A 15,398-nucleotide genomic window follows, 5' to 3' on the forward strand; every position below is an offset into this window, starting at 1 on the left:
TGTTTTTGGTCTGGGCCTTGATTCTGTGGCTTGGCAGTCCCTCTCCGTATCACTCTAACAGATGGTTCCCAGCTCCTGCCAGTTCCCTGCTAATGGTAATCAGTTCCAGACGTATTAGGATAATGTGATAATGCCCTCTGTGGTCTATCTGATCGCTATCAAATATGTCCCTCAATATATCCGCTGTCAACCAGCTGTATCTTAATGTCGAAGGGGGACATTAAGGACGCGGTTATTAAAACAAAAAGAGTACGCTTGTTTTTTCTGCGTTTTTTTGTGATTGTTTGTGTCAAAGTTAGACCTCTTGATTGTCTTGGAGGTTAGTTAAATTCTCGTTAGGAGCTGATGAGTTTTCACATGGTAAATATTTATCCCGTTTGCTGGAGACTCCTGAAGGACTGGAGACCAGACTATCAGACTCTACCCATTTGACAGGGAACAGGATTCTCCCAGAGAGCAAAAGGTCATCTCCCTCACACATGCTGCCTTTCCAGCTCTGATAGAGAGCTTCATATCTCTCGTCTACAGCTGAATCCTATCTCGTGGTAGGTGGATTACGGACCTTTGCTTATAGCTTTCAGTGTGGAACTGATTTCTAATGATTCCTGGCTTCCAAGCAGTATTTCCCTTACTTGTGATTGGTGGGTATAATTTACTAATCCATTGCTCCCGTTTTGTTATTGGTGGACATACAGGACAATTTTCACTTTCTGATTTGCTGGTACCTCATGGTTTTCCATAGTTCTCTAGCTCCTAGATGGGTTCTAGCTCTAACATAATGACTTGGTTCCCAAATGTCTGGTGAGCTAGTGTGTGACCTAGGTCCCTATAGAACCAATAGTTCTACCGTAGTTCTACCGTACGGTTGTCTTGACTTCATCCAGACTGCCATAGTCCCGAAGAGACAACTGGAAGCCTAGAGCTCAGTATGGAGGAATCACTGGCCTGCCGATCAGCTGGACACACACACACACACAAGAAACATGTAACATGCTGTCACGACTTCGGACGAGGTTGCCTCCCCTCCTTGTTCGGGCAGGCTTCGGCGTTCGTCGTCACCAGCTTACTAACCACTGCCGCCCCAATCATCATCACCTTTGTCTTGTCTTGTCAATCACTCACACCTGGTTCGAATCCCCTCATCAGTCCGTGTATAAGTGTTCCCTCTGCCCCCTTGTCCTTGTGGGTGATTGTTATTTGTGAGAGTAGTGTAGCTCGGGGGGGCTACTCGTACATTTTGTTGCCAGGGTAGACTTTCCCCTGTGCCTATGTATTATTGGATTCTACCGTTACAGAGTATTTGCCAGGGATGAGAGTTTCCCCTGAGCCTGTTTCGTTGATCGCTATTTAAGCGCCTTTGTGTGTCCACAAAGGAATAAACTCTGTATTCGGTGATTACCCTCCTGCGCCTGACTCCTTCCATCACACTCAACACACATGCACATATACTGATTCCAAATGTATCACTGTATTACTGCATCACAGAGCATCCATGCTTACCACACACTTCCAAATGATCAGCTTCAAGTGAAAGTCAACTGCGCTCTCTGTCTCACCTATAGGAACTCCTGTACCACCTGTTCAGGTGTGTCCCCCCAGAAGGATGTAGAAGTCCAGAACTCCTCCAATGGTTCCGTAGGTCACTACTGGGGCCAGCTGAAGCGTCACCTCTGGACAGGGTCTCAAACAAAACCACACAGGGATGAGATACAGTGCCTTAGGAACACCATGGCTCAGCGTTCAACACCATAGTCCCCTCAAAGCTCATCACCAAGCTAAGGTCCCTGGGACTAAACACCTCCCTCTGCAACTGGATCCTGGACTTCCTGACGGGCTACCCCCAGGTGGAAAGGGTAGGTAACAACACATCCGCCACGCTGATCCTAAAAACACTGGGGCCCCTCTGGGGTGTGTGCTCAGTCCCCTCCTGTACTCCCTGTTCACTCATGACTGCAAGGCCAGGCACGACTCCAACACCATCATTAAGTTTGCCGATGACACAACAGTGGTAGGCCTCATCACTGACAACGATGAGACAGCCTATAGGGAGGAGGTCAGAGACCTGGCCGTGTGGTGCCAGGATAACAACCTCTCCCTCAACGTGACCAAGACAAAGGAGATGATTGTGGACTACAGGAAAAAGAAGAGGACCAAGCACGCCCCCATTCTCATTGACGGGCTGTAGTGGATTGAGAGCTTCAAGTTCCTTGGTGTCCACATCACTAACAAACTATCATGGTCCAAGACCACCAAGACAGTTGTGAAGAGGGCACTACAAAACCTATTCCCCCTCAGGAGACTGAAAAGATTTTGCATGGTTTCTCAGATCCTCAAAAGGTTCTACAGCTGCACTATCGAGAGCATCCTGACTGGTTGCATCACTGCCTGGTATGGCAACTGCTCGGCCTCCGACCGCAAGACACTACAGGTTTGGCCGGTGTAGGCCGTCATTGTAAATAAGAATGTGTTCTTAACTGACTTGCTTACTTAAATAAAGGTAAAATAAAAATAAAATACAGAGGGTAGTGCGTACGGCCCAGTACATCACTGGGGCCAAGCTTCCTGCCATCCAGAACCTCTATACCAGGCGGTGTCAGAGGAAGGCCCTAAAAATTGTCATAGACTCCAGCCACCCTGGTCATAGACTGTTCTCTCTGCTACCACACTGCAAGCGGTACCGGAGTGCCAAGTCTAGGTCCAAGAGGCTTCTAAACAGCTTCTACTCCCAAGACATGAGACTCCTAACATCTAATCAAATGGCTACCCGGACTATTTGCATTGCCCCCCCCCCCCCCCCCCCCCTTTACGCTGCTGCTACTCTCTATTTATTATCTATGTATAGTCACTTTAATTACTCTACCTACATTGATATATTACCTCCATTTCCTCAACTAACCGGTGCCCCCGCACATTGACTCTGTGCCGGTACCCCCTGTATATAGCCTCGCTATTGTAATTTTACTGCTGCTCTTTAAAACTGCATTGTTGGTTAAGAGCTTGTAAGTAAGCATTTCACTGTAGGGTCTACACCTGTTGTATTCGGCGCGTGTGACAAATAACATTTGATTTGATTTGATATTCAGACCCCTTGACTTTTTCCACATTTTGTTACATTACAACCATGTTCTAAAATTTATTAATCTACACACAGAAAAACAGAAATATCACATTTACACAAGTATTCAGACCCTTTACTCAGTACTCAAGTCTTCATGGGTATGACGCTACAAGCATGGCACACCTGTATTTGGGGAGTATCTCACATTCTTCTCTGCAGATCCTCTCAAGCTCTGTCAGGTTGGATGGGGAGCGTTGCTGCACAGCTATTTTCGGGTCTCTCCAGAGATGTTCGATCGGGTTCAAGTCCGGGCTCTGGCTGAGCCACTCAAGGACATTCAGAGACTCCTGCGTTGTCTTGGGTGTATGTTTAGGGTTGATGTCCTGTTGGAAGGTGAACCTTCGCCCCAGTCTGAGGTCCTGAGCGCTCAGGTTCTTGGTCACCTTCCTGACCAAGGCCCTTCTCCCCCGATTGCTCAGTTTGGCCAGGCGGCCAGCTCTAGGATGAGTCTTGGTGGTTCCATACTTCTTCCATTTAAGAATGATGGAGGCCACTGTGTTCTTGGGGACCTTCAATGCTGCAGAAATTGTTTGGTACCCTTCCCACAATCCAATCTCGGAGCTCTACAGATAATTCCTTCGACCTCATGGTTTGGTCTTTGCTCTGACATGCACTGTCAACTGTGGGACCTTATATAGACAGGTGTGTGCCTTTCCAAATCATGTCCAATCAATTGAATTGACCACAGGTGGACTCCAATCAAGTTGTAGAAACATCTCAAGGATTATCAATGGAAACAAGTCTCATAGCAAAGGGTCTGAATACTTATGTAAATAATGTTTTTCATTTTTTATTGTATTTTTTTTTTTACAAGAATTTCAAATCAACTGTTTTCGCATTGTCATTGTGGGCTGTTTTATGTAAATTGCTGAGAAAAAAACAACAATATTTAATACATTTTAGAATATGGCTGTAACGTAACAAAATATGGAAAAAGTCAAGGTGTCTGAATACTTTCCGAAATCACTGTATATTCTGATCTCTGGACACATCTTTTCATGTGTTTCTGTTGTATGATTGTGTGTTTTATATTTATTTAAATTTGTACCTCCTTTTTTCTCCCCAATTTCGATCTTGTCTCATCGCTGCAACTCCCCAACGCTTCTTAACACCCACCCGCTTAACCCAGAAGCCAGCCGCACCAATGTGTCAGAGGTAAGAACGTTCACCTGACAACCAAGGTCAGCCTGCATGCGCCCGGCCCACCACAAGGTGTCGCTAGAGCTCGTTGAGCCAAGTAAATCCCCCCCGGCCAAACCCTCCCCTAACCCGGACGACGCTGGGCCAATTGTGCGCCTCCCTATGGGACTCCCGATCACGGTAGTTTGTGACACAGCCTGGGATCAAACCCGGGTCTGTAGTGACGCCTCTAGCACTGTGATGCATTGCCTTGGATTGCTCGGTAGGCCCGTGTGTGTGTGTGTGTTTTTAACCCGTTGCGTTGCTGTTCATGAGGAAGACTACGAAGGACTTGCCAGTCTCGTCCTCCAGACAGAGGAGGTAGGGATAGTGACCATAGAGGTTATGTGTCCCCTGGGGGATGAAGGAAAGAAAAGGATGAGAGAGAGAGACAGATGGATGGATCGAAGCTGAGGGGGTGGCGGCACAAACTAATTAGCTTACAAGACATTAAATTACCCGACCTTTGGGATGGAATGTACACACACACACACACACACCGTGTGCACAGCAGCTGACAGATATGAGCTGTGCTCCTTATAGAATACATGCTGCTTGTGTGATGTTGGAGAACGATCAATGTATTTGTGTGCATTACAGTATGTGTGTGTATATCCTACTCAGTACTCACCCCATTAGGGAATGCATCTCGTGTGAAGATAGACCAGGTCCTCCAGTTGGTGCCACGAAGATAGTTCTGAAGGACGTGTTCTCCTAGCCCATATATATTATGGGATGGCAGTCTGGCAGACAGCTGCAGGTACTGATCAGTAAACACAAGTGAATCCACTGTGGTGTCAAGCCTGTGTGTGTGTGTGTGTGTGTGTGTGTGTGTGTGTGTGTGTGGAGTGGTGGGTTTGTTGGGAGGTGAGTGGGTGTTTTTTGTGTTGAGAAGAGGAGAGACAGTGGTTATATTACAACACACAGGGTATGTAATGAACTGTATAGTACAGTATGCTGACAGGCCATTGTTATGGAGGAAAAACCCTCTGGGAGAACCTGCAGACAGACTATCAGAACACACTATAACGAGGCCTGTGTAGTTGAATCCCACTGACATTACTAACAAGACATACATTGAGATATCTTCCCTTCTGATTCCTTGCTCAATAGTAGACGGGTGAGAGAGTAAAATGGAGAGAGAGAGAGTGACAGAGAGAGACAGAGAGAGAGAGAGAGAGAGAGAGAGAGAGAGAGAGGGAGATATATATAAAGAGCAGTATAATGAATTGAGTTGTGTGTCTGTGCACACTAAGCACTGTGCAGAGCTTGCTTTTAACAACCTTTATGTTTTTATTACAGTGAGAAAAACATTAGCCAACATCCTGAGACAAAGAAAGGAAGACCATTAGGCGAACTACAGTCTAAACTAAATCAATGTACAGGAACTCCCCTGACAGAGATAGAGGTCTCATCCTACTAAGTACTGTAGGATGAGGAATCAATCACAGTGTAGTATAATGACCTTGGTACTCCCTGTCCATCGGGGAAGTCCACCTAAAGAGACTAGACTCCTTGTAATTGGGCTAATGGATGACAGGAACAGGAACACAACCCTACCACAGCTCACCTAAACATGGCACTGTTGAATGTAATGGTTGAAAAGTGGAGAGTTATTCGGTATGATTGGAATTGCTAAGGGTTAAATTGATTTTAGTATGGTTAGTTATTAAAGCCTTTATCACTGTGGAGAATGACACAAGTGCCATATGGTCAGAGAGCAAGCTTATACTATCATAGGAATAACACTGTCAATGATTTTTTCTCTCTCTCAACATGTACCTGCTCATGTTATCTGAAGAGCTATATCTAAACCAGGACATATATTGATGAGACTCAACACCAGCAATTTACCCAGTAATGTAATACATATTACCCAGTAATGTAGTAAATATTACCCAGTAAGGTATTAAATATTACCCAGTAATTACATTTACATTTTAGTCATTTAGCAGACGCTCTTATCCAGAGCGACTTACAGTTAGTGAATACATATTTTTTTATACTGGCCCCCCGTGGGAATCGAACCCACAACCCTGGCGTTGCAAACGCCATGCTCTATCAACTGAGCTACCTCCCTGCCTGCCATTCCTTCCCCTACCCTGGACGACGCTGGGCCAATTGTGCGCCGCCCATGAGTCTCCTCGTCGCGGCCAGCTGCGACAGAGCCTGGATTCGAACCAGGATCTCTAGTGGCACAGTTAGCACTGCGATGCAGTGCCTTAGACCACTGCGCCACTCAGGATGTAGTAAATAGTACCCAGTAATGTAGTAAATATTACCCAGTAAGGTAGTAAATATTACCCAGTAATGTAGTAAATATTACCCAGCAATGTAGTAAATATTACCCAGTAAGATAGTACATATTAACTATTAATGTAGTAAATGTTACCCAGCAATGTTGTAAATATTACCCAGAAATGTAGTAAATATTACCCAGTAAGGTAGTAAATATTACCTAGTAATGTTGTAAATATTATCCAATAATGTAGTACATATTACCCAGTAATGTAGTAAATATGACCCAGTTATGTAGCACATATTACCCAGCAATGTAGTTAATATTACCCAGCAATGTAGTAAATATTACCAGGTAATGTAGTAAATATTACCCAGTAATATAGTAAATGTTACCAATAATGTAGTAAATATTATCCAGTAATGTAGTAAATATTACCCAGTAATGTGCAATATAGCATGCAGTATAAAGCAATATCCCTTTCTATCTCTGTGAGCCAAATGCCAGATATCTGATAAGCACATTGGGCAAAGGAAAGTAAAAGGTCATACCCTTTAAACACAAATTCACTGTGGTTATAACAATTTTTTCCTCTAAGTCACTGAGGAAGTGGTATAATCGGACAGTCATTAACAAGTGGTGCTATTCTGCACCGTCCTGTACATTGTATATGTGTGCCTCTATAGTTGACAGATAGACTAAAAGCAGACACAGGACCATGCACTATGTAAATGAATAAATTCACTTCTCATTAAGTCCTATTTTCAGCAGCAGATAATAATATTAGTTTAATGCTTTTACAAAGCATATTTGCAGGGCTTATACATGGAGTGAAAAGTTAATTAATTTGCATGTCACTCAGTCCTATTTACCAGCGGCAATAACAGTAGTGGTTTAATGTTTGTAGCCCTTTACACTCGTACCCGTATACGGGTTGAAAATTGCATTTTTGGGACCTAATAAGTGTATAAATTGGAACGTTAGTGGCTGTAACGTAACATGCTATACATGACGTCAGAACTCAGGCTCTGTGCTTCCTGGCACAGTGTGGGTTTTGACTGAGAGACATTCTGACCTTGAGCACCGCACAAGACAAGAAATTGCCCCCATCCCTCCCGCTAATTGGGCGACTTTTGCAAATGTTTTGTTGTCTGAGTGAGGAAAATGCTGTAAATTAAGATTGCTCCATATTTTTTGAAAGATGAGGATTATAATACGTACCGCTTTGACGTGAAACAAGCAATCCAAATACCCAAATGTCCAAACGTGTTTATTGACTGTAGAGGGGTGGATGGCCAGGGATGTTTTCTAGAGAAGCGCGTGACTTGGACACTTGACCTGTCCTGCTAAGCATTTGAAATGTAACAAGTACTTTTGGGTGTCAGGGAAAATGTATGGATTAAAAATTCATTATTTTCTTTAGGAATGTATTAAAGTAAAAGTACAAGTTGTCAAAAATCTAAATAGTAAAGTACAGATACCCCAAGAAACGACTTAAGTAATACTTTAAAGTATTTTAACTTAAGTACTTTACACCACTGAAAATGCACATACAATCAACAGTGTAATGTTTGTGTTCAGTCTTGTGTCAGGTGAACTGTTGTGTCCTCAACTTTGGTCTAATCATTTCCCCGTTATCTCCAAACTGTTCTCTTTCTATTGCTACCATGGTTACGCATATGCTTTTCATATTTCTTCTGTAAGAAACATTTCAATTTAGCCCTATTCATTTAGGCCAATGCTTTTAACAGGAGTCATAATCATGGTTTTAACAGGAGTCATAATCATGGTTTGAATGGTTTTAATAGGAGGCATAATCATGGTTTTAATGGTTTTAACAGGAGCCATAATCATGGTTTTAATGGTTTTAACAGGAGTCATAATCTTGTTTTAACAGGAATCATAATCATGGTTTTAATGGTTTTAACAGGAGTCATAATCATGGTTTTAACAGGAATCATAATCATGGTTTTAACAGGAGTCATAATCATGATTTTAATGCTTCTAACAGGAGTCATAATCATGGTTTTAACAGGAGTCATAATCATGGTTTTAATGGTTTTAATAGTAGTCATAATCATGGCTTAAATGGTTTTAATAGGAGTCAAAATCATGGTTTTAATGGTTTTAACAGGAGTTAAAATCATGGTTTTAATGGTTTTAACAGGAGTCATATTCATGGTTTTAATGGTTTTAAAAGGAATCATAGTCATGGTTTTAATGGTTTTAACAGGAGTCATAATCATGGTTTTAATGGTTTTAATAGGAGGCATAACCATGGTTTTAATGGTTTTAACAGGAGCCATAATCATGGTTTTAATGGTTTTAACAGGAGTCATAATCTTGTTTTAACAGGAATCATAATCATGGTTTTAATGGTTTTAACAGGAGTCATAATCATGGTTTTAATGGTTTTAACAGGAATCATAATCATGGTTTTAATGGTTTTAACAGGAGTCATAATTGGTTTTAACAGGAATCATAATCATGGTTTTAACAGGAGTCATAATCATGATTTTAATGCTTCTAACAGGAGTCATAATTATGGTTTTAACAGGAGTCAAAATCATGGTTTTAATGGTTTTAACAGGAGTCATATTCATGGTTTTAATGGTTTTAAAAGGAATCATAATCATGGTTTTAATGGTTTTAACAGGAGTCATAGTCATGGTTTTAATGGTTTTAACAGGAGACATAATCATGGTTTTAACAGTAGTCATAATCATGGTTTTAATGGTTTTTAAGGAGTCATAATCATGGTTTTAATGGTTTTAACAGGAGTCATAATCATGGTTTTAACAGTAGTAATAATCATGTTTTTTACAGGAGTCATAAACATGGTTTTGATGGTTTTAACAGGAGTCATAATTATGGTTTTAATGGTTTTAACTCGAGTCATAATCATGGTTTTAATGGTTTTAACAGGAGTCATAATCATGTTTTTAATGGTTTTACAGGGAGACTGTAGAAAGGTTTATTTGGCTGGTTGGGGGTGTAATGCTTTTACACGGAGACCGTAAAAAGTTTTTTTTTAAAGTTGGCTGGTTGGAGGTGTAATTGATTGGTATAATGACTTTGATGTCCCACAGACTGACTGAGCCTGCTCAGAGTGACACAAGCGTAATTACACCGTCTTGATCGCCAGGGGATACTGACATGGAACATGGAAAACATGTGTGTGCATCAGTGGAGGCTCCTCAGAGGAGGAAGGGGAGGACCTCAGTGAATTTCATAAAAATACAAATTGTAAAACATTAGAAAAGTTATCATTTTTAGATAAAACTATACTAAATATTATCACATGTCACCAGATAACTGATTAAAACACACAATTTTGCAAAGAAGGGCTACAGTAACCTGTTAGTTAGCTGGCTACGACTTTCCAACATAACACCGGAACTCTTCCAAGTCAAGTTAAGCTTTTGGTATTACTTAATTTATTGCCACCCGCCGGTGTAACTGCTTACTGACTGTACACTAACGTTACTGCATGATTGTAGCGGGTTTACTAACGTGTTAGTTCTATTAGCTATGCTGACTATGACGTTACTTTAGCTAATATGGGGACAACAATGTAGGCTGTTTGTAGAGGTTTGGCTTGGAAAGGTTTTTTCGCCTGGTCACAAACAGCTGATTTGTTGTGCATTGAAATCCTCAAGAGAAGGGAAGAGAAGGAATTCTACACGGCTGTTATGAGAGTGAATACTGTTTACGCGTGATTCTGTTGAAAAACGTTTCTTAAACGGAAGCAAACGGAACAAAACGGGATAAATGTACTTGAATTTGTCGTGTAGAAACTCTCGTTTGCAACTGTTGGACTAATGATTACACCCTATATCAGCTGGATGCAGGCAAGAGTGTGCAAGGCGGTATTGAATGTCACTCCATGCTCATAAAAAAATTAATAATCCTCCCTCATCTTAAACGGCACTGACCGCCACGTGTGTGTGTGTGTGTGCGTGTCTTTGGCGTCCTGACAGAATAACACATATTAATGAAGTGACTGCATGGTCTACAGCACCTGTAAGAGGATCAAGTCTAACATGTGATGCTGTAACCAGATGTATAGGCTGCTATTTTCTCTTGTATTTCGCTAAGAGAATTAGTACCAAGGTTGGACTGCAGCAGATAGACTGACGGATGTGACAAATAATTTTTGAGACCGACAGAAAGACACAATCAGACAGAAACACACATAAACTCACAGGACTTTGTTGGTAGCTGCCCTGCGTACTCGGAGGCCGAAGGTGTTGTGTGTGAGCTCTACCTTGTAGTTAAGGGAGCCAGAGGTATGGGTGATAGGGGGCTTGGCGTGCTCATGGGGAACCTCAAATCACTGCTTATGGGCATCTGAGATCTGGGGACAAAACACAGGGACAGGAGTCAGGAGGACTTTTTTGGTGTTTTATTGTTGGTTGTCTCAGTGTGTGCTGTGTGTGAGTGTGTGTGTGTTTGTGTTTGTGTACCATGAATTTGAGTCGGTTCACTGTCTGCATGTCAGCATGGAAAGACAGGTCCTCTATGTCTTCAACAAACAGAGAGGGGCAACCTTCCTCTTCAGACGGGCCGACAAGCCTCCAATCACAAGCACCAAGGTACATTATTATTATTTTTAAGCAGATATCTATGTTGACAAATTCAAGAGCAATTTCTAGTATAGGGCATGCTATGTTTTGAATTATTAGGACTGACTGTGAATAAGGTAGTGATATCGAGTAGGGAAATGGAAAAACGGTTATTCTGTCTATCATGTTTAGCAATATGCTGTACGTGTTATATTTGAGAGAAATCATGCCTTAGGGGAACGGAAGAAAAACGGGGGAGGGGGAGGAAGTTGGAGGTAGAGCTCATTGTAGCTGTTGGATCTCTCCTCGCTGACCACAGGGTAGCCGTCATTAATGGACGAAGAAGCACCATGGAGCGTTTCTCTCGTCCAATGGGCTCCAACAACAGCCTCGCTGCTGACACCCCAGCTAGGGTATGAAGGGAATCATCATCATCAGCAACAGCAGCATCAGCATCATCATCATCATCATCATCACCATCAGCAGCAGCATTTATTACATATGCAATGGTTGGCCAACCTTCCTCCTTGAAATCTACTGGATATGCAGGTTTTTGCTCCAATCCAGTTGTAACAGTCCTAATTGAGCTAATCAGGGTCCTGCTGGGTAGCTACTAAGTATAACGAGACATGCTAGATTAGGGTTTGATGTAAAACCTCTCCAGGAGGAGGGTTCGGTACTCCTGATATCCGCATTCTCTTAAGTAATGATGTGAAAGTAAATCCTCTAGGCATGATGAGATGTGTTTAGGCCTGGAGTAGAGGACCCAGGTCTCCATAGAAACTTACCTTAGAAGAACCAGCGTCAGGGAAACAGTCGACTCTCTCCACCAGTGGAATATTGGGACATTCTGGAACTATGGTGTCTGTGGTCTCTGTCAGAGCATACAGGAAATACAGTGCCTTGCAAATGTGTGTGTGTGTGTGTTTTCATGTAATGGACACACACAAAACAGTCCAAATTGGTGAAGTGAAATGAAAAAAATAACTTATTTCAAAAAATTCTAAAAAATAAATAACGAAAAAGTGGTGCTTAAATATGTATTCACCCCCTTTGATACAGTATGAAGCCCCTAAATAAGATCTGGTGCAACCAATTACCTTCAGAAGTCACATATTTAGTTAAATAGTCCACCTGTGTGTAAGAGGCACCACCAAGCAAGCGGCACCATGAAGACCAAGGAGCTCTCCAAACAGGTCAAGGACAAAGTTGTGGAGAACTACAGATCAGGGTTGGGTTATAAAAAAATATCTGAAACTTTGAACATCCCACGGTGCACCATTGAATCCATTATTTAAAAAAATTAAAGAATATGGCACCTCAACAAACCTTCCAAGAGAGGGCCGCCCACCAAAACTCACGGACCAGGCAAGGAGGGCATTTATCAGAGAGGAAACAAAGAGACCAAAGATAACCCTGAAGGAGCTGCAAAGGGACCGGAGGACACAAGAGGACACTACTGCTGTCAAGGAAAGGGACCAGAGGACACTACTGCTGTCAAGGAAAGGGACCAGAGGACACAAGAGAACACTACTGCTATCAAGGAAAGGGACCGGAGGACACAAGAGAACACTACTGCTGTCAAGGAAAGGGACCGGAGGACACGAGAGAACACTACTGCTGTCAAGGAAAGGGACCGGAGGACACAAGAGAACACTACTGCTGTCAAGGAAAGGGACCTGAGGACACAAGAGAACACTACTGCTGTCAAGGAAAGGGACCAGTGGACACAAGAGAACACTACTGCTGTCAAGGAAAGGGACCAGTGGACACAAGAGAACATACGTCTGTATCCTTCTTCGGGGACAACCACATTTAAATCTGGATCATCCCAGGCTGAATCAGCTTGTTTCTCACTGACACCAGACATGACAAACGGACTGGAGAGAGAAAGGAAGAGGGATATAGAAAATGAGTCAGTGGGAGAGGAAGAAGACAGAGGGGAGACTGGGTGTGTGTGTATTTGTGTGTGTGTGTGTGTGTGTGTGTGTGTTTGTGTGTGTGTGTGTGTTTGTGTGTGTGTGTGTGTGTTTGTGTGTGTGTGTGTTTGTGTGTGTGTGTGTGTGTTTGTGTGTGTGTTTGTGTGTGTGTGTTTGTGTGTGTGTGTGTGCGTGGGTTTGTGTGCGTGAGTTTGTGTGTGTGTGTATGTGTGTGTTTGTGTGTGTGTGTGTGTGTGTGTTTGTGTGTGTGTGTGTGTGTGTGTGTGTTTGTGTGTGTGTGTGTGTGTGTGTGTTTGTGTGTGTGTGTGTGTGTGTGTGTGTATGTGTGTGTGTGTGTTAGAGAGATAGAGAGAGCGCTCGATACTCAGTGGTTCAGTGATCCTAGTGCAGAGAGCAGCCCCAGTCTTTATAAACAGACCCGTCATATCTACCTACCTATTAGGCCCCAGTCCCAGTACTGGTGGAGGCACAGGCAAGGTGAATGTCTGTGTGTGAGGAGCATGGCCAGCTTGTTTAATGTGGTGTGAAGAGCCTGTGGGGGCATGAAAACAGACCGCCGGGGAACGTGTGTACCACCATTAACACACCACATATCTCCACTAAAAAACACATTAATATATTACATGACCCAGCAGCACAGTGGCCATGTTCTGTCTCACCCAGCAGCACAGTGGCCATGTTCTGTCTGACCCAGCAGCACAGTGGCCATGTTCTGTCTCACCCAGCAGCACAGTGGCCATGTTCTGTCTCACCCAGCAGCACAGTGGCCATGTTCTGTCTCACCCAGCAGCACAGTGGCCATGTTCTGTCTCACCCAGCAGCACAGTGGCCATGTTCTGTCTCACCCAGCAGCACAGTGGCCATGTTCTGTCTCACCCAGCAGCACAGTGGCCATGTTCTGTCTCACCCAGCAGCACAGTGGCCATGTTCTGTCTGACCCAGCAGCACAGTGGCCATGTTCTGTCTCACCCAGCAGCACAGTGGCCATGTTCTGTCTGACCCAAACACAGTAACCAACTTCTCCATATGAGCTACAAACATGATCCAAGATCATTTGCATTGTCAGACATATGATAAGGATCATGTCTCCCTTACCTTTGACCTCTTGTTGATGTCAAAATAGCAGCTCAACTTGATCTCCACAAGGATCCTACAGACACCTTCTATACTATCATTAACAGACAGGGTCAAAGTCTCACCTCTATAACCAACAGGACCCTTCAGACACCTTCTATACTATCATTAACAGACAGGGTCAAAGTCTCACCTCTATAATCAACAGGACCCTTCAGACATCTTCTATACTATCATTAACAGACAGGGTCAAAGTCTCACCTCTATAATCAACAGGACCCTTCAGACACCTTCTATACTATCATTAACAGACAGGGTCAAAGTCTCACCTCTATAATCAACAGGACCCTTCAGACATCTTCTGAATCCAGCCCTAAGACTGATAAGGCTGCATGACAAGGAGTAGCTGGTGCTAGAATATTCATGAAATAATAATTAACAACTTTTCGGTATCAAATGTACAACATAGCTTTTGTAGCCGACAACTGTGCAACAGGTAAACATTTATTTTCTTGCAGCTTGATGAAAGAGAACTGAGGAGTTGTCAGACTAAAGCATGTCAAACACTCGCTGTAATTCATTCATTTCGCTATCCATGATTCATCTGTTTTAACTAATGGTTATGCTATACGTTGTCTTCAGCCTGTTTTTTTCTCCTTACCAACTCAATAAACTACACGTCTCTCGTGTCATGACTGATTAACCGATACACATTGAAGGACTTCTGTAGCCTACCTGAGGTTTGCTTGAATGATTACAGACAGGGTAGGCCAGCAACAGTTGAAACTAGGTTGCACAGTAGTGTAAGCTGGCAACTGTCTTAGTGTCATACTCAAATAAAACATAGTTATAAACCCACGATTGCATAGTATACAGTGGCTTGCGAAAGTATTCACCCCCCTTGGCATTTTTCCTATTTTGTTGCTTACAACCTGGAATTCAAATTGATTTTGGGGGGGGGGTTGTATCATTTGATTTACACAACATGCCTACCACTTTGAAGATGCAAAAAAAAATTTCACAAGAAATAACACAAAAAAACTGAAATTGTGAGCGTGCCCAAAGTCAATACTTTGTAGAGCCACCTTTTGCAGCAATTACAGCTGCAAGTTTCTTGGGGTATGTCTCTATAAGCTTGGCACATCTAGCCACTGGGATATTTGCCCATTCTTCAAGGCAAAACTGCTCCAGCTCCTTCAAGTTGGATGGATTCCGCTGGTGTACAGCAATCTTTAAATCATACCACAGATTCTCAATTGGATTGAGGTCTGGGCTTTAACTAG

The 15,398-nt window shown here is 42.9% G+C and overlaps 1 pseudogene across 1 annotated transcript in view; it reads right to left on the bottom strand.

Moving 5' to 3' along the window:
* LOC311116143 (maltase-glucoamylase-like) overlaps positions 1 to 13,905 on the bottom strand; it is a 61,009-nt pseudogene extending 47,104 nt beyond the window's left edge. The window contains exons 1-7 of the transcript in view: positions 13,887 to 13,905; positions 11,890 to 11,975; positions 11,332 to 11,509; positions 4,929 to 5,099; positions 4,552 to 4,651; positions 1,557 to 1,670; positions 864 to 956 (exon numbers count right to left, since the gene is read on the bottom strand). The product of the transcript in view is annotated as a maltase-glucoamylase-like (transcript). The remainder of the gene's footprint in view (positions 1 to 863; positions 957 to 1,556; positions 1,671 to 4,551; positions 4,652 to 4,928; positions 5,100 to 11,331; positions 11,510 to 11,889; positions 11,976 to 13,886) is intronic.
* Positions 13,906 to 15,398: the final 1,493 nt, after the last annotated feature.

Source organism: Coregonus lavaretus (assembly GCF_964263955.1).
Source record: "Coregonus lavaretus genome assembly, contig: HAP1_SCAFFOLD_2963, whole genome shotgun sequence".
NCBI classification, from domain to species: Eukaryota; Metazoa; Chordata; class Actinopteri; order Salmoniformes; family Salmonidae; genus Coregonus; species Coregonus lavaretus.